This window comes from Notolepis coatsorum (genome assembly GCF_963971535.1).
Source record: "Notolepis coatsorum genome assembly, chromosome: 1".
NCBI classification, from domain to species: Eukaryota; Metazoa; Chordata; class Actinopteri; order Aulopiformes; family Paralepididae; genus Notolepis; species Notolepis coatsorum.
Window position 1 is genome coordinate 308,300,898 of NC_140165.1, and position 18,934 is coordinate 308,319,831.

The 18,934-nt window shown below is 43.7% G+C and overlaps 1 pseudogene across 1 annotated transcript in view; it reads right to left on the minus strand.

The window, feature by feature from the left end:
* The window catches only part of LOC311225850 (rho guanine nucleotide exchange factor 26-like), a 64,628-nt pseudogene that overhangs the window by 13,061 nt on the left and 32,633 nt on the right, over positions 1 to 18,934 (minus strand). The window contains exon 13 of the transcript XR_014621062.1: positions 11,481 to 11,675. The product of XR_014621062.1 is annotated as a rho guanine nucleotide exchange factor 26-like (transcript). The remainder of the gene's footprint in view (positions 1 to 11,480; positions 11,676 to 18,934) is intronic.

Here is an 18,934-nt window from a genome sequence, read left to right on the forward strand (position 1 = left end):
GGGCCGTTATGTAAGCGTCGCGGCCGTCTGTGCGTGTGTGTGTGTGTGTACGAGGTCAGACAGTTGTTGTGGTGCAGACCTCTATAGATGCTCTGTTCTTCTGATAAGAGAGGAGCTGTTCAATGACTCACAGGACATCAGGGTCAGGAAGAAGACATGCAGTCACACAAGCACACATGCACACAGACACATGCACACACACACACATATATACACACACAGGCACACACACACATGCATACACACAAAGGCACACATACATACACAAACACATATACACACATACTTATACACACCCAAAGGAAGAGGACACAGACATTACACACAGAAAGAGGGAAACCAAACACAATGGGAGAGAGAGAGTGTCAGAGCAGCAGCACAGAAGCCTCCTTCTACCATCTCCTCTCCAGCTGTGTCTGTCTGGCTTCCTCTCCTTTCCATTATGTCACCGCAGGGGGTCAAGTGGCCAACAAGTGGCTCTACTGCAGCTGCACACACCCCCCCCCCCTCTCTCTCTCTGACACAGACACAGGTAGAGGCCCCCAAGGCAGAGGGGTCACTAGATAGAGGCAACAGGGCAGAGGGGTCACCAGGCAGAGGGGTCACCAGATAAGAGGCTATACAGGTAGAGGCAGAACAAGAGCTGAAGGCCCCAACCACCACCACTGCTGCTGAATCCCTCATACACGCCTTAATTTCCTCCCGCCTAGACTACTGCAACTCCCTCTCCTCACTGGCATCACATCCCACTCCCTCCATAGACTTCAGTTCAGATGGTCCCAAAACTCAGCTGCTCGCCTCCTCACAAACACCCGGTCCCTCACATCACTCCTGTCCTCCACGCTCTCCACTGGCTCCCGATTAAGCAACATATACAGTTCAAACTATTACTCCTCACCTTCAAGGCCCTCCATAGCCACCCTCCCACCCCCACCCCCTACCTGACTGACCTCCTTCTCCCTTACCGCCCCCCACCCGATCCCTCCGGTCCTCTTCCACTGCTTCCCTCACTGTCGCGTCATCCAAACTCAAACGTTTTGGTGATCGGGCCTCCTCACGTGCTGCACCCCGACTCTGGAACACCCTCCCTCAGACCATCAGAGACTCTCCCTCACTCTCCACCTTCAAATCCCGTCTCAAAACATACCTGTTCTCCTAGCATTTAACCTTCCCTACCCATGACCACCCTCCTCCAAATCAAATCAAATCAAATTTATTTGTAAGGCCCGACAACACACGTTAATGCCCCCATGGGCCGGACACGTCTTCTTTAAACAAGTCAAGAAGAAACATAACAATAAGTCAAGAACAAAACAAGAACACCATAAGGTCCAACAAATTTAAAATAAATGCAACATAAATTAATGAATGCAAACACTCCCAGACATACCCCACGCGAAGGTAAGGAAAGACTCACTAAAACCTAACAATAGGAAAAAATGCACCAGTGTGGAGGAGAGAAACCTTAGAAAGCCCATTCAAGGGGGGATCTCCCTTCTTAGATGTCGGTGATAGTAGTGTTGCAGACGGACAGTTGGTTTTGATTGATTGAAAACTTTATTAACAGATTGCAGAATGGGTACAGTACAGTACAGCTCAAGGGGATGCAGACCAGAGAAAGACTTTCGTCTTGTTTACATCAGGGTCCCCCCATTTTCAATTCATCAAGCATTTAGCATCAAGCATGCACTCATGTGTGTAGTGAAACACAGATTAGTGCATGCAATAGCAACTGAACATTTTGAAAAATTAAAGATAACCGGTCACTACTACTACTACTACTACCCATTGTCAGCGACTTCGGGTCATTGAGAAGCGCTTTACAAAATAAATGAATTATTATTATTCGTATTAGAGACACCATGTTCACATCCAGAGAGAACATGGGAGCCTTCTTAAAACTACAACGGGGAGTCATTGTGTTTACTTAATGAGGAACCCAATGTGACGTGGGAGTGAAAATAACAGCTTTTACATTCCAATCAAGAGGTCAGACCCCGAAAAACAGACGTTTTGAAAAAGAAGTGTCCTGGATTTGATGTTTAATATAATATTTTATTTAAAAAAAATAATACAAAAATGTATACAACATGCCTAAAGTAAGTACATTTCAGACAGTGAGTCTACATACAGTATGTTCCCTCGCCCCGGCTGTCACATGCAGCGAGCAGAGCGCACACGCACGCACACACACATACATGCACACGCACACACACACACAGCCGGGAACGAGCAAATGGCAGCCCTGCCTTCAGTCAGCATGCGTGGAATTTCATACTGGAACCACAACCGCTGCCCCCTCTGCAGCAGCAGCAGCCAGTCCTCCTCCTGCTCTACAGGGAGATCTGTGACCGTCCCAGTGCCCCCCCCCCCACACCCCTCGTCCGTCCACTTCATTAGAACCCAGAGATTAAAAAAGGAGCGGACCGGCTAATGTAATGCCACTTACGCCCGTCGTGTTCGGTTAGATCAGCGCTCGGGGATGAGAGGGGACAGCGTGAGGAAGAGGAAGTTATTGTATAGTTACGGTGGAAAGAGAGAGAGAGAGAGAGATACTGTCTTGAGGAGATGAGAGGAGATGAGACACAGGAAGCGTGAACCTCAGGGAGAGGGGGGGGGGGGGCTGGGGACAGTCGTGGGAACAGGCCCACTCGACAATGGGGGCCGCTGCCGGGCAACGGGGTTAACAATGCCTAGCAACCACTGTAACAATGGACGGTTGCCATGATGGGCCTCCCCTCGTCAGCTCATTCAGCGCTACAGTGAGTGGGGCGCTCTCGGACAAACATGCATGTGTGTACGCACGCGCGCACACACACACACACACACACACACACACACACACACACACACACACACACACACACACACACACACACACACACACACACACACACACACACACACACACACACACACACACACACACACACACACACACACACACACACACACACACACACACACACACACACACACACACACACACACACACACACACACACACACACACACACACACACACACACACACACACACACACACACACACACACACACACACACACACACACACACACACACACACACACACACACACACACACACACACACACACACACACTTCAGGCTGGGGCCCCCAAACCCCCACATTGTAAGTGATGGGGCTTTCCAGGACAACACACCAGGGGGGGGGGGGGGGGGGGGGGGGGCAGCTCGAAGAATCCCCTTCATGCATTATGAGGGCAGTGAGTGAGTAAGGCTCCGTGGGCAGTGTGTGTGTATGAGTCAGAAGAACACACTCAAACTGACCCCAGACCAGTCACACATTATAACACTGTTGTTACCTCACTTGTGTTCCCAGTCAGTAGTCATTTGGCTGGTTAACATCGCAGCGGCCCGGCTCGCCGTTCAATAATCCATTTCTAGAACGCAGAGGCCAGTTCTAAGGCTTTACTAAAAACGTGTCCGCTACTGTATATCCCGCCAAATAAACATACGCTGCTTTACACACAAGGCAATTTAAATGTGTCTCTTTCCAGATATATATGATGACACTGCCTACTTGCTCATAGTCAGAGTTATGAATGAATGAAAAGTTTATTTTTGAACATGTATTCTTTACATTCCTCTAAATAAATCATAATATCAAGCTTTGTCAAACTGAATAATCGGAATGAAAAAGAAATTATAAACAAAAAGTCAAGAGCAATGTAGTTAGTTGACATGTTCAAAAAAGGAGTAGAGGGAAGCTAAGCTTATTGATCCCTACCCCCTTACGTTTACCTTTTCTCCTCCATACATTTTATTTGATATAACACAATTTAGTATAATACATATAACATACACTGCTTATTTTAACTTTTCTACTGTACTATAATTTGATTGCCTATATTTATGTCTTCAACCATCACCCTGGCCATACCTGTACCTCCCCTCCATGCTGCCTGAATTTTCCCAAGGGGATCAATAAAGGAATAGCTTATCTTATCTTATATTCAGAGGAATATAAGGGTCGCCTGTAGTCGTATATATGGTTGGTTAGGCCTACTGTAGATGCAGTATTCACATTAGTACAGAGTCTATAGGCTAGTCTAGTTCAGGGGTTCCCAAACTTTTCAGGCCGGGACCCAGAAAATAAGGCGTCAGAGAGCCGCGGCCCAATGCACATCGTCAGGCTTTTTTTTCTTTTGCCATGTGACCGATTTTTTAAGCCAAATATCACTTCAATCCTATTAAGTTAGTTCAAGTTAGTTATTCATTTATATGTGCTATTTATGAGAGGGCTAACTTGTTGCAAAATAATAATGATAATAATAATAGCCTCATTAAAATACTATTGTTGCTTCGGTTGTTTTCAGCGTTTTATGTGCATAATCTGTTATTTAGTTTGAAATGTTCGTTGAAATAAGTAGATTTTTCGTTTTTGTTTATTTATTAAGTTAATATAAAACCATATAGTCACATTTTAGAATACAATAGAATATAATTTTAGAATACAACTAGAAACACTGTCCTGGCCTGCTTCTAAGTTTAGTGGCCTGACAAAAAAAAAGAAAAGTTGGATTTTTTTTTTTGGGGAATCATCTCGCTGCCCTCCCGTGGCTGCTCGCGGCCCACCTTTGGGTCGCGACCCCGACTTTGGGAACCACTGGTCTAGTTCTAGCTCAAGACCTGCCGTTTTAAAGGTAGCAAAGCTAGTAAGCTAGAACTAGAGTCCCCGTACTGAGATGATTGAGCCTCTTATGCAAGAGGAACGTGAGGGAGGTTTTCTAAATACAACAGGAATGAGGAGGAACGGGCCCTTAAGCATACGGTATGAAAACACTCCGTAACAAAACACGAACCACAGCAAAGCCATGTGTACCGTGTGTGTCCGAGGGACTCCGTACTGACTGACTGACTGAATAGAACAAACACGCCCTGGATAAACCCTAATAAATGACAGCAGATCCCATTGTTTGTGTGTTACTTAGAGTTCGTCTCCTCCACCTGATCCGATCACGAGTGGAATCAGCTCCAAGTACGTCTGTTGTGTTCACACCCCCGGAGTTAGAATGTGTCTCCCCCACATGCGTCTCGACCAGTGACCACTTTTATCCAAAGCGACTTACAAGTCAGCAGGAAGGAAGGGTACAACCCCCCAGGCCATCAGAGCCTTGAACACTGAACTCTCCCACACACAAGCACACATGAGCACACACACGACACACACACACTGTACACGCTCACACACTAGCAGCCACTTTAACATGAGCAAGCACACACTCATGCTGCACACGCTCACACTTATGGTCACTTTACAAAAGGAAAGGTCACTTTAAGAATAGTATAGTATAACTTGAGATTGTATAATATAGCATTGTACATAAAGATCCAGTGCCTCATCCGTAGCTAACAGTGTATTGCACTACCACAGGACCTACCATGCTCTGTAAATAACTCATGTACATTATACCGATATGCCCTACTCTGTTTACTTGTTTTATTGCACAATGTCGTTCTATTGGATTCTATTATATATTACCATTGTATTATGCACATCGTTGCGGGCAAGACCACCCCGCATTTCATTGTATACTTGTATGCCGTGACAAATAAAACTCTCGACTTGAAAACTCTTGACTTAAGTTACTGACCCTTGAGTGCTACAGAGATCGAGTGCATAGCATAGTACGTAGTCATATAGGCGAGGTAGATTCCTTAGTAGCAGAGTGCATACCAGAGAAAGACGGTACAAGGTTAGTATTTCTTTGGTGGAGCAAGGACCCGACTACTATCATATCGTGGTGATGACCGGAGTGTTCAAGTTTCTTTAATAGTTGTCATACAGAAGTACAGAATACTTTCATACAAAATGCTTCTTACTGTTACGCTCCAGAGACTGTGCTAGACAAGATAGTATCAAATAACATAGTATAGCATGTAATTTAGAAGAAGAAAATGAGGTCACAGTGTTCGGTATAGACATATGTACAATGTTCTGAGTTACCATATAATATACAATACTATGCAGTGTACTAATGTACAGTACTATATAGTGCAAAGCAGAAATGCGATGAGGTACAATTTAGGTACAATTTACAGTAAGGTGTACGAGTTGTAGTGCAATCCTTCATCAATAAATATAAAGTGTGGGGAGTGGGTGCTACAGTGTGTTTGTTTAAAGTGGGTGTGTGCTATAAAGTGTGTGGAGTGGGTGCTACAGTGGGTTTGTTTAAAGTGAGTGTGTGCGTGTGGATGTGTGTGCTATGTGCGTTTGGTGGTTGTTGTTGTGTAGTGTTCATTGTTCGTTTAGCAGCCTGATGGCCTGGGGATAGAAGCTTCTTTATTTTGTTCTTGATTTATTGTGATGTTTCTCATTGACTTGTTTAAAGAAGACGTGTCCGGCCCATGGGGACATTAACGTGTGTTGTCGGGCCTTACAAATACATTTGATTTTATTTGATTTACTAAAGATGCATGCGAATATATAAGATATCATAATAGAGTGCATGCAGTGGTGGAAGAAGTGCACTGTTCCTTTACTTAAGTACAAGTAGAAATACCCAGATAAATGAGTACTCTGGTAAAAGTAAAAGTCCTCCATTCAAATTCTACCTAAGTAAAAGTAGGGAAGTATTTGCTATTGAATGTACTTAAGTATCTAAAGTAAAAGTATGCATTCTACATGACGTTTTTGTATTCCTGTGCGTGGGAGCGTTCAAGCCTCGATCCATTGACCTCTAAAAGGTATGTTAAAGTGGTATGTGGTCCAGTTATGCTGCTCTGATTATGTCCTCTTGAAGTTGACAGGCTTCAAATGTGAAAGTATATAATCTTCATACATTTTTTACCATGTTTTACTATGCAAAATATTCGTATTCAAAGTAACTAGTAACTGATGGGTTCAGATAAATGTAGTGGAGTAAAAGTTCCCTAAAATGAAAAGTAAATGAAAGTAAAAGTAGCTCGAAATTGTACTTAAGTACAGTACTCGAGTAAAAATACTTAATTACTTTCCACCACTGAGTGCATGCAATGGAATCCCTTTCATTTAGAGAGACGACACAACTTTTCAAACACTTCCCGACAGTCAGAACGGAGGGGCATCATCACATTCAATAACCAGCTGGCCAGTTATGATTCATTATAAAGTTACGCACTGCTCGTCGCCATTGTCTCTCTCTCTCTCTCTCTCTCTCATCAACTACTGTAGCTATGAAATTAATGAGGAGGGATACATGGGGGCGGACTAGCTCTCCTTCCAGATTCTCATTGTGGATACATTAGCAATTAAAATAACTGCCAACGGAACATCAATTTCGATAGGAAAGGGCTTTTAATTAGGCTAATAATTGTTTTGTTGATGCTTCCCGTTACGAAAATATGCGGGGCTTCCGAAGGGGTGCGGCGGGCACACATTATACATAACATAAAAACTATTGTTTTACTTTGGATTTGTTCCAACATGATTTAGTTTTAAACTGCATAGAACCCCTTTATATACTTACGTATACGCCTGCATATAACCCATAGCGCTGTATGATAGCATGTACAATAATGCTGTATATACCGTATATTTATTCTCACCGCATATATATCTATCCACACCTGTTTGTATTTACCTGCACATCTGTCCTTTTACACATCTGTAGATACTATATCCATGTCTGTACATATCCTCCTCCGACTAGGCCCAGGATGTATTTGCGGACACACTGCTTAGTGATAACAGAGCGTGGCCATATGCAGCCCAGACCGTCTCCGAATGTCGTCTCAATGCGTCTTCTTGGGTGAGTTCCCATCTGTACTTGTGATCACTCCTCAGTATAGTTGTGGGAAAAAAGTCAGCACACCGTCTGCAGTGTTCCCAAGTTTAATATACTTTAACACAACGTTTCGGCCTGTGGCCATGGGGAGTACTATGGCCCCCAAATCTGTACATGGGTCAGTTTGAGAATCAATATATATTGGACCCCGTTGCTAAAAAAAAAAAAATCCAGACATATCGATATATCAGCGCTACATTGATGATATTTTCATTATTTGGACAGGGAGTGAAGAGTCACTAGGCATTTCATAAATATCTCAATGCAGCTAACTCCAATTTGAGCTTCACTCTGGAGGCCAGCTCCAGCAGCATCAGTTTCTTGGATGTTTTGGTCATCAAGGAGGGGAACACTATACATACTGATTTATTTCGCAAGCCTACTGACAGAAACACTTTACTACGGGGTGACAGTTTCCATCCCACCCACCTCATTAAGAGCCTCCCGGTCAGCCAGTTTCAGAGCCAGGAGAATCTGCAGCCTTGATAGTTTATATCTGAGACAGTCCACAGACCTGAGCAGGAGATTCCAGGAGAGAGGGTATCCTACAGAATGGATAGATAAAGCTGCTAACCGCTTTGATGTGGCCACACAGGACGAATGCCTGCAACCTAGCATTAGACCCACTAAGGACCAGTCCCTGCTGTGCTGCACTACATATTCTCCTGTAGGTTTTGAATTCACTAAGATCCTACATAAACACTGGCACATCATCAACTCTGATCCCAAACTCCAATCGGTCTTCAAGGAACCTCCCACGTAGTTTACAAACGCCCCCCCAACCTGAGAAACCAACTAGTGAGATCCTACAGCCCACCTACTGCTCACAGACCCACGTTCCTAGATAACACCCCGGATGGGAACTACAAGTGTGGTAACTGTGCACAGTGGCTATACTATTAAGAGCAAGACCTACACACATCCACTTAATGGTAAAACCCTCAGAGTCCGTGGCTTCATCACCTGTAGCTCCACTCATGTCATCTACCTAATCAAATGTCCATGTGGCCTGAGCTATGTAGGCAAAACCAACCGGCAACTCAAAATACGCATCAGCGAACACCGCAGCAACATCAGATGTGGTGATGAACATAACCCGGTTGCAGTACACTTTAGACAGGCAGGACACAATATCAGCACATTAAGATACACTGGCATTGAAAAGGTAGAGAGACCAGCGAGAGGCGGAGACCATGGCAAACTACTTTTGTAGAGAGAGACCTACCATATTCACACCCTGCAGACTATGGCCCCTCTTGGACTGAATGAAGAGTTTGACATTAAACCCTTCCTGTAAATACACACATTCTGTCTGGTTCTGTTTTTTAATAAATGTTTCTGTTTTTTAAGTTTTCTTATTATATATTCTTTTCTCTATTTTGCATGTGAAGGTGTGTTACATCTAACTACTAACTACCGTACTACTACTTATTGTAATTATGTACCGTATGTTCTGGCACTTGAGCTGCAGTATGTTTTGTAAATTTGTAGCATATAGGCTAATTGATTTGAACCTTGACCTGGTTCAACCTTGACCCCTAATATGTATGTATATATACCACACCCCTTTTCACATGTTGGTGACACTTGAAAAAGGCCACAGGCCGAAACGTTGTGTTAAAGTATATTAAACTTGGGAACACTGCAGACGGTGTGCTGACTTTTTTTCCACAACTTTACATATCTATTTGAGTCAAGCACCCGTGACTATACTTTGGATGTGCGTGAGTATTTTCTACTACACTCCTCAGTACACACTTGTGATCACTCCTCAGTATACACTTCTGATCACTCCTCAGTACACACTTGTGATCACTCCTCAGTACACACTTCTGATCACTCCTCAGTACACACTTGTGATCACTCCTCAGTACACACTTGTGATCACTCCTCAGTATACACTTGTGATCACTCCTCAGTATACACTTGTGATCACTCCCCAGTATACACTTGTGATCACTCCCCAGTATACACTTGTGATCACTCCCCAGTACACACTTGTGATCACTCCTCAGTACACACTTGTGATCACTCCCCAGTACACACTTGTGATCACTCCCCAGTATACACTTGTGATCACTCCTCAGCACACACTTGTGATCACTCCTCAGTATACACTTGTGATCACTCTCAGTATACACTTGTGATCACTCCTCAGTATACACTTGTGATCACTCCTCAGTATACACTTGTGATCACTCTCAGTATACACTTGTGATCACTCCCCAGTATACACTTGTGATCACTCCTCAGTATACACTTGTGATTGCTCTCAGTGTACTTTACAGGGAGATGGAGTTGTATAATAATAATATAGCCAAAGGCCTGAATCACAGAGGCTGCTTTTATTTCTAGGTCAGATGATGTGAGTAATCATTTACAGCATAGGCCACAAACAACACTGTAAACTAGTCCTAGAACTTTGAACACTGACAGTTACTGTCTCCTAGGACAGATCCAATTACAGTAGCAAGACACACACTTTGCTCACACGCAAAGTTCAATCACAAACACTAATTCCATATATGGACATCATAGGATGTTCCCAGTACTGGCAGCATGCGTGCAAAAAGAAAGATGAAAACAATGTGTGAACGAACGTAAGACTTGAAGTAATTGTTGTCGTTTGTGTAGCATTGGGGAGGTGTGTATACACTAGGGTTAGGTGCCGTACTTTTAAGGGTACTGGCCGAATTACTCAATCGGTGCCACATTTCGGTACCTTGATAGCAGGTAGATTAAGACCCGCCCAGGTAGAAATAATAATCAGAATTTCAATGACGTGCAATTGTGAAGTTTGAACTTAATTTTTACAACTGAAATGACATTTTCTGTTATTACAGAGAGAGTTAAGTACCAAAAAAGGTACCGTTGGGTACTGATACCGAATTCCAGGAACTGATAATGGTACCGTTATTGGTTCAAATGTGAAAGGGTACCCAACCCTAGTCATATATTTAAACTAGTGCTGTCAATAGATTAAATTTTTTTTATTAATTAATCTCACAATTTTCTGTAATTAATCTAGATTATTCTAGATAAAAAAATAGCATTTTTCTGCTTAAGATCAAAGCTTGTAACAGATATTTACTTGAGTAAAATCATGGAATTAATGTAAAATCAACACAAAGAAAGTATATTTAGATTCAAAGACTATTTTAATAGCTTTCTTTGAATATTACAGCTTCTCTCCTGTGAAATACAAATGTTCAACAAAACCTCAGCTAGACCTCCTTCTTATATCCGAACAAGCAAATATACTGCTGAAAGTTCAGAACGTTGAAGATTTTTCACTCCATAGATTAATCTAGATTAATTTATTTTAATGCTTTAAATAATTTTAATTAATCTCCAACGTTAAAGCATTCATTTTGACAGCCCTAATTTAAACATAAAAAAAAACTAAAAAAAAAATTGTTGTAGGAACGGTTTGGGAGGAGAGAGGCTAATTAGGCTAATAAGTGGGTGTATCCTAAAAGCCAAGAGCAAGGCGTGGGCACGCTTTATATACATGATCATACACGACTACTGGTTAGGCAAGGAGATAAAGACGAGACAGAGAATAAAAATAAAATCCAGAGGGTTCATCTATTGGTCAATCTGATTCGGCAACACGCACACAAAAAGACAAGTTACAAGGTCAAAGGTCACGGTATGATGAAGCACTCACATTAGCTCCGCCCCCAGGACCATGGGCACCTTCTCGCCGGAGTGGTCGCTGCTGAAGCGCAGGCTGAAGAGGTGATTGGCGCCGGGCTGCCGCGACGTGGTTCTGACCGGCGACAGGTTGAGATCCTCCAGCTGGCACGGCCCGACCCAGATCTGGTCTCTCAGGGCATAGTCTATCACCGTGTAGCTGTCCTCGCTAGGAGAGAGAGACGGGGGGGGGAGGAGAGAGGGAAGAGAGAGGGAGGGAAGAGAGAATTCAGTCACTGTATTCATGTTACAGTATCATCATTGTAAAGACAATCCAGGCTCCAGGGTAATGCGTTGGTAGTCCGACACGCTCCGAATTGCAGTCCAAAAGAAATTATAAAGATCCGATGTACTTTGTAAAATAGACAGGATTTATTTAAAAGCTAATTATGTACTATCACAAACAGCCCCAATAGCTGCCTATAACTATAAAACAAACAAAAAAGGGTTTGGTCAATGAACATAAACTGGCAATTAATTGCAGTCAAAAACTATATGGTACCGCTCTACCTGGGCCTACCTGAACTCAAAACTACCTGCCATGTTATAGGAGTGGTTAGGGGGAATGTGGAAAAAAAGGGGGAGTAGACCAGGTAAGTCTCCATCTTGGAATTCATTATTATTAATAAACGCAAAGCACAAAAACCATAATAAACAATATGGGGCCATAGGGCTGGGCGATATGGAAAAAAATCATATCGCGATAACGATATGATAATTTTATTTTATTTCTCGATATCGATAATTATCGAATTGTTATAAGTATAAAAAAAAAAAAAAAAAAAAATTTTAACAACAGATGTATGTTTATTTTGCAGCAATTCTTTGTCATTGCCGCCATCTTTAGTGTTACAGCCCCTCACACTCCAGTTCTCAGGCTGCAGCTGGTTTAAAAGCTAAAGTAAACCGGCTTCTCTGCTGGCTGTGGCTCCAGAGGAGTTGAACAGTTCTGGCTCTGCTAGTTTATTTTCGATCTTTTGGCGCTTTTTTGGTGGACAAACCACCGCACATGTGCACTGTGACTCGTGACTGGAGTCTAGTTCTGCTAGCACACATAGCCTACTGTGTACAGACGGTTTCAAAATGTATTTTAAATTAGAAAGCAAACAAAATAAATGGACAAGAGAAAAAGAAATCTGAATTTGGTCAGTATTGTCATTTGGACAAGCAAAGCCATTACTTTAAGTTGCAGGCAAGAAAGACAAGTCTGTCCACTGTCTCTGGTTTTAAAACTGCCCTGTTGCAGGTAAAAAAAAAAAAAACTAAAAAAAAAAAAAAACGTAAAAAAAAAATTTCGATGTTCGATATCGATTATTAAAATATATCGCGATATTTATCGTTATCGTTATATCGCCCAGCCCTATGGGGCCATACAGATAACATTTTCATCCTAGAATTTGCCTCCTACAATCATTACGTCACTATCGGGAGCAGCAGGGGGGGACTAGAGGGGAACAGGCTATTCTGCCCCCGGGGTCCAGAGTGTTGGAGCCTCAATAAGGGCCCAGGTGACCCCCCCCCCACTTTATAACGGTCACTTGAATACAGCTCCTTGCCTCCTGCCGTCGTTGACCCCCTTCGCAGGGCCCCCCCGAGCTTCACGTACAGCGAGAGGGAAGAAGCGTCGACAACTTGGAAGAGCAGTAGCGGCTGGATTCTACATTACTCAACAGCTCACGGTCCAACAAACAGAATGAATGTGTTGTAAATGTTTATGAATTAGTGTGAAAAAACGTGTGAACAGAAGCGTGTCGGTTCGTGTCGTTGCAAGCTAACTCACAGTAGCTAGTCATCTGGCTGAATGAACAACTCCAAAGCTCTTGTTGAGGGCGGGCCGGGCACAGGGTGTCAGTATGTTGCTAGGCCACAGGTAGCAGCAAGCTGCTAGAACACTGAACAGCCACAATACAATTGGCTTGTATTGCCAATTCTCAGATTCGTGTTGATGATCAATATGGATGATTGATGACGAGCATATCACTGTAAGCCCCACACAGATAGTAGGTGTTTGTGCCGTGTGGTGAAATGAGTCTGGTCAATTATAAGTCCCATCATTTGAGGGCATAATAGTGTTTACTTGGTTCCATTGTACCTCTCAATTTTAAGAATTGAGTATTAATGTCTCTGCCTGACGTCCCTTACATGTTCCTCTGATTTCCTTCCCCTTAGTTGGTCCCCCTCCTCTGTTAAGCGCCTTGGGTTTCCTGAAAGGCGCTATATATATATATATATATATATATATATTTAAGAAATTATTATTATTATTATCGTCATGTCAGAAGATGCAACAATATTTTCTATCCGTGTGCACGTGCCGTTGTTTGAAGAGAGAGTGGGTGTCTGCATCATCGTTCTCACAATCTCCGTGTGGGAACCGCTCCCGCCTACCTCCGGTCAATGGTCTCTAACTACACACCCTCAAGACCCCTACGCTCTGCATCTTGTGGCCGCCTCAGACCCACTCCTATCTGAGCTCCGGGAGGGTCATCAAAGAGAAGTCGCCTATTCTCAGTCCTTGCCCCACAATGGTGGAATGAACTACCCACCCCAGTTAGAACAGCCGAAACACGTCCAATCTTTCGCCGTCGACTAAAGACGCACTTCTTCAACCATTATCTGAAATTAAAAAAAATTAAAATAAAAAAAATATATATATCGAACCCTAACTAACCTTACTGTCATGCACTTGTCCTAATAAACTAACCTACACTGTAGCACCCAACACTTTGATGAACATTGTTACTCAGCTGATAGAGTTGTGCCCTTCCTTCCTGATGTCTTGTCGTACAGAACTTGTAAGTCGCTTTGGATAAAAGCGTTCAGCTAAATGACTAAATGTAAATGTAAATGCGAGTGAAAGAAAACACGGCTAAGTGGTTTCCGTCCGGTTAATGACAGCGGATAGCCGGCTCTCAAAATAACCGCTATGCACATCCCTAGTGTGTACACGACTAGTTAATACAAATAGAAAGGGCTGTGTGAGTTAAGTGACATTGAGGAGCACATTTGATCATTTAGAAATTCTTAATAATAGGGACCCAATCCAAAACAATCTGCCCTTCTGGAGTGAGACCCCTCCCCCCACCACCACCGCCGGTCACAATAACATTCAACCCTGGCACTCCCCCATTTATGAATAGACAAAGCTAAAATAGTTTTGGGCTCTTAATCATTTCAGCTTTAATCTTGTTGTGTACGCTTATCTCGATAGATCTTCTCCCTTCTAGCTGTGGTCGCCTGTGTGTTGTTGTCGTCGTGTTGAGTGCTCTCGCTGCCGAGAACGACCACATTTCCCCCCTCGTTGATTGGTAAAGATCGTATCTCATCCACAGACCTCAGATCAGTGAGGCCTAACAAAAATAATGGTTGGTTTCAGGTTGCCGACCGACCCTGCCGATTTAGGTGCGACCCAATATATTTTATGAGTTTAAAAAAAAAATTATATATTAAAAAAAAAAAAATCCGTTTTTTTTTTTTTTTTTTTTTTTTTTTTTAGAATAAAGTTTCATAGAAATCTTAGTCAAACATTTAGTATTATGGATATTAAACATGCTGGCAGAGTACATGCATCCATGTTGTTGTGAACATGTTAACCCTTTCACTGCCACACGACAGCCGGTTAACCCTTTCACTGTGACAATACAGAAGGTTAGCCCTTTACTATCACACAACCGACGGCGATGCTCCATCATTAGCATCATTAGCTCCGCATCCGCGGAGCTAATGATGCTAATGATGGAGCATCGCCGTCGGTTGTGTGATAGTAAAGGGCTAACCTTCTGTCGTGTGGCAGTGAAAGGGTTAATTAAATAAAGAAATTCCCTATCCATAGTCGCCGTGGGAAAGAATAAAAAAAGAAAAAAAATAAAAATAAAAAAAATTCCCTACCTACCCATGGCCAAACTGACAACCAACCTGAAACCAACTATTATTTTTGTTAGGCCCTGGTAAAGATCGTATCTCATCCACAGACCTCAGATCAGTGACCGTCTCGGGACCAAAAAAGGACACGGGATCTTGTCCAAAGAAGCGAGGCGTCCTCACGACAAGCGGGTTCTGTAGCTCGTTCGGGAGTCGAGGCTAAACGTCGTCCACAACAGCTCCTTTTTTAAACAAAGCCACATGCCGCCATCTGGCCCCGTAATGCGTAATGCGTGCCTACATTTCCCATGAGCACCTGGGCCTCATCGCGGCCCTCTGTTTTTTTTTGACAGCTCTCGCCGCTGCTGGTTGTGGGGGAGACACATCTGGAACTCATTGTGAAACTCCCGTGAGAGCCATAGCGCTTTACTGTACCAGGAGCGGGGGGGGGGGGGGGGGGGGGGGGGAGAGAGAGAGAGAGAGAGAGAGAGAGAGAGAGAGAGAGAGAGAGAGAGAGAGAGAGAGAGAGAGAGAGAGAGAGACGAGTGTGTAGGTGTGTGTATGTGTGCGTGTGTGTGTGTGTGTAGGTGTGTGTGTGTGTGTAGGTGTGTGTGTGTGTAGGTGTGTGTGTGTGTGTGTGTGTGTGTGTGTGTGTAGGTGTGTGTGTGTAGGTGTGTGTGTGTGTGTGTGTGTGTGTGTGTGTGTGTGTGTGTGTAGCGGCTCCCACCACAGGAGGTGAACTCCAGCCTACCTGTGTTATGTCATTACAGTTCTAGAACAGCAGCCCAGCCAGGAGACTACTGGACATGAACTAGCTTCATCTTGATCCAGCATGTGGACTGGCACACACAACACACACACACACAACACACACACACACACACGTAGATGCACAAACAGATAAACACACACAATTTCCGACAAGCATGGAGAGAGAAGCCAAGCAGCGAACAACCAAGGGTGAAACTCAAACCCAGACCCCCCCCGCCCACACACGGCTGGTGGGGGGGATCCCGTCATGGTCGGGAGGTTCTCAACAGGGCTCAACTGTTACCCAACTACCCCCACTGCCCACCAATCAATCAGGTCCAAGCCCACCGCTCTCACAACCAATCAGACACCTCGGAGCAAAAGGTGGAGAGCCGGACAGATAAATCAGATAGAAGCGGGCGGGAGAGGAGGGGGGCGAGAAAAATGATTGGATAGGGTGGTACTAGAGAACAGACAGAGAGTATGGCTGGTCCGATCGGGAACCGATTAGGACGGGAGGAGATCAAACGGAAGGTGACAACAACCCAAACCTCTGGGCTTTCGCCTCACGCTGGCGTTTGGCTGCTACACTACAACGTCTGGAATAGTCGTGTACTCGAGTCGTTGACAGGAATCCAAGGAGAGAGAGAGAGATTTTCCTCTCATGAAAAACAGACCTGGAGATAAACCTCTGGGACGTCCCGTCACACCCCTCAGCCTGCCAATGGATCAGTTCCACCCACACAAGAGAACATCTCCTGGACATCCATGTGATGCTCAGTCAAAAGCGGTAGATAGTTATGGTGCTGTGGTAAACAGATGGTTATGGTAAACAGATGGTTATGGTACTGTGGTAAACAGATGGTTATGGTAAACAGATAGTTATGGTACTGTGGTAAACAGATGGTTATGGTAAACAGATAGTTATGGTACTGTGGTAAACAGATAGTTATGGTAAACAGATAGTTATGGTACTGTGGTAAACAGATAGTTATGGTAAACAGATAGTTATGGTACTGTGGTAAACAGATAGTTATGGTAAACAGATAGTTATGGTACTGTGGTAAACAGATAGTTATGGTAAACGGATAGTTATGGTACTGTGGTAAACAGATAGTTATGGTAAACAGATAGCTATGGTACTATGGTAAACGGATAGTTATGGTAAACAGATAGTTATGGTGCTGTGGTAAACAGAGATAGTTATGGTGCTGTGGTGAACAGAGATAGTTATGGTGCTGTGGTGAACAGAGATAGTTATGGTGCTGTGGTGAACAGAGATAGTTATGGTGCTGTGGTGAACAGAGATAGTTATGGTGCTGTGGTGAACAGAGATAGTTATGGTGCTGTGGTGAACAGATAGTTATGGTGCTGTGGTGAACAGAGATAGTTATGGTGCTGTGGTGAACAGAGATAGTTATGGTGCTGTGGTGAACAGATAGTTATGGTGCTGTGGTGAACAGATAGTTATGGTGCTGTGGTGAACAGAGATAGTTATGGTGCTGTGGTGAACAGATAGTTATGGTGCTGTGGTGAACAGATAGTTATGGTGCTGTGGTGAACAGAGCTAGTTATGGTGCTGTGGTGAACAGAGATAGTTATGGTGCTGTGGTGAACAGAGATAGTTATGGTGCTGTGGTGAACAGAGATAGTTATGGTGCTGTGGTGAACAGATAGTTATGGTGCTGTGGTGAACAGAGATAGTTATGGTACTGTGGTGAACAGATAGTTATGGTGCTGTGGTGAACAGAGATAGTTATGGTGCTGTGGTGAACAGAGATAGTTATGGTACTGTGGTGAACAGAGATAGTTATGGTGCTGTGGTGAACAGAGATAGTTATGGTGCTGTGGTAAACAGAGATAGTTATGGTGCTGTGGTGAACAGATAGTTATGGTGCTGTGGTGAACAGAGTTATGGTGCTGTGGTGAACAGATAGTTATGGTGCTGTGGTGAATAGATAGTTATGGTGCTGTGGTGAACAGAGTTATGGTGCTGTGGTAAACAGAGTTATGGTCATTGACAGGAATCCAAAAAGAGAGATTTCCCTCTCATGAAAATACTGTGGTAAACAGAGATAGATCTAATGATAATCTAATGATCTCTGATAGGATATCAAAAAAAGAGGTGGAGTGGGGAATACTAGGTCATGACTATTTGTGAAACAGCCAGCAGTTAAACACATGGAAATTCACATTACCAATGTCATTATATAATTATTCTTTCAAAACAGAATACAAAATAGAACGTTTAAATTCGTCAGCAGGGGGTGCGAGTCATGATGTTCCTCCCGGGAGCTCGTTATAGCGCGAGCTCCCGCCATTAATTAGTAATTTCCCCAACAGTAATCAGACGGTATTACAGTCACTTAAACTTGATTACTGTAGGAAAGGCTAATTAGGACTTGTTCGTTCCGCATCACCGGGGGAACCCTGCATTCTCTGCAGCTACCGTACCGTACTGTACACCTCGATGAACACACGTACACCTGGTCGTAATGAGAACCGCGAGCGAGCGGTGATAACACAGGAATCTAACCCGTCATCAGGGTCGTGCCAGCTAGCTACCATCTTACTGTACAACCAGTTATAAAAACAACACACACACGTTCCCTCCCACACACACCCTCCTCGGAGCCGCTCCCTGGAGAGGAGATGTGCAGCGGAGAGGAGAGAAATACTGAGATAGAGGAAGTTTACAGTAGAGAGAAAGAAAGTACAGAGTTCTGGTGCAAAGTGTGTGTGTGTGTGTGGGGGTGGGGGTGGGGGGGGGGCAGAGATTAGGGTCAACGTCTCACACACACACACACAGAAACGCAC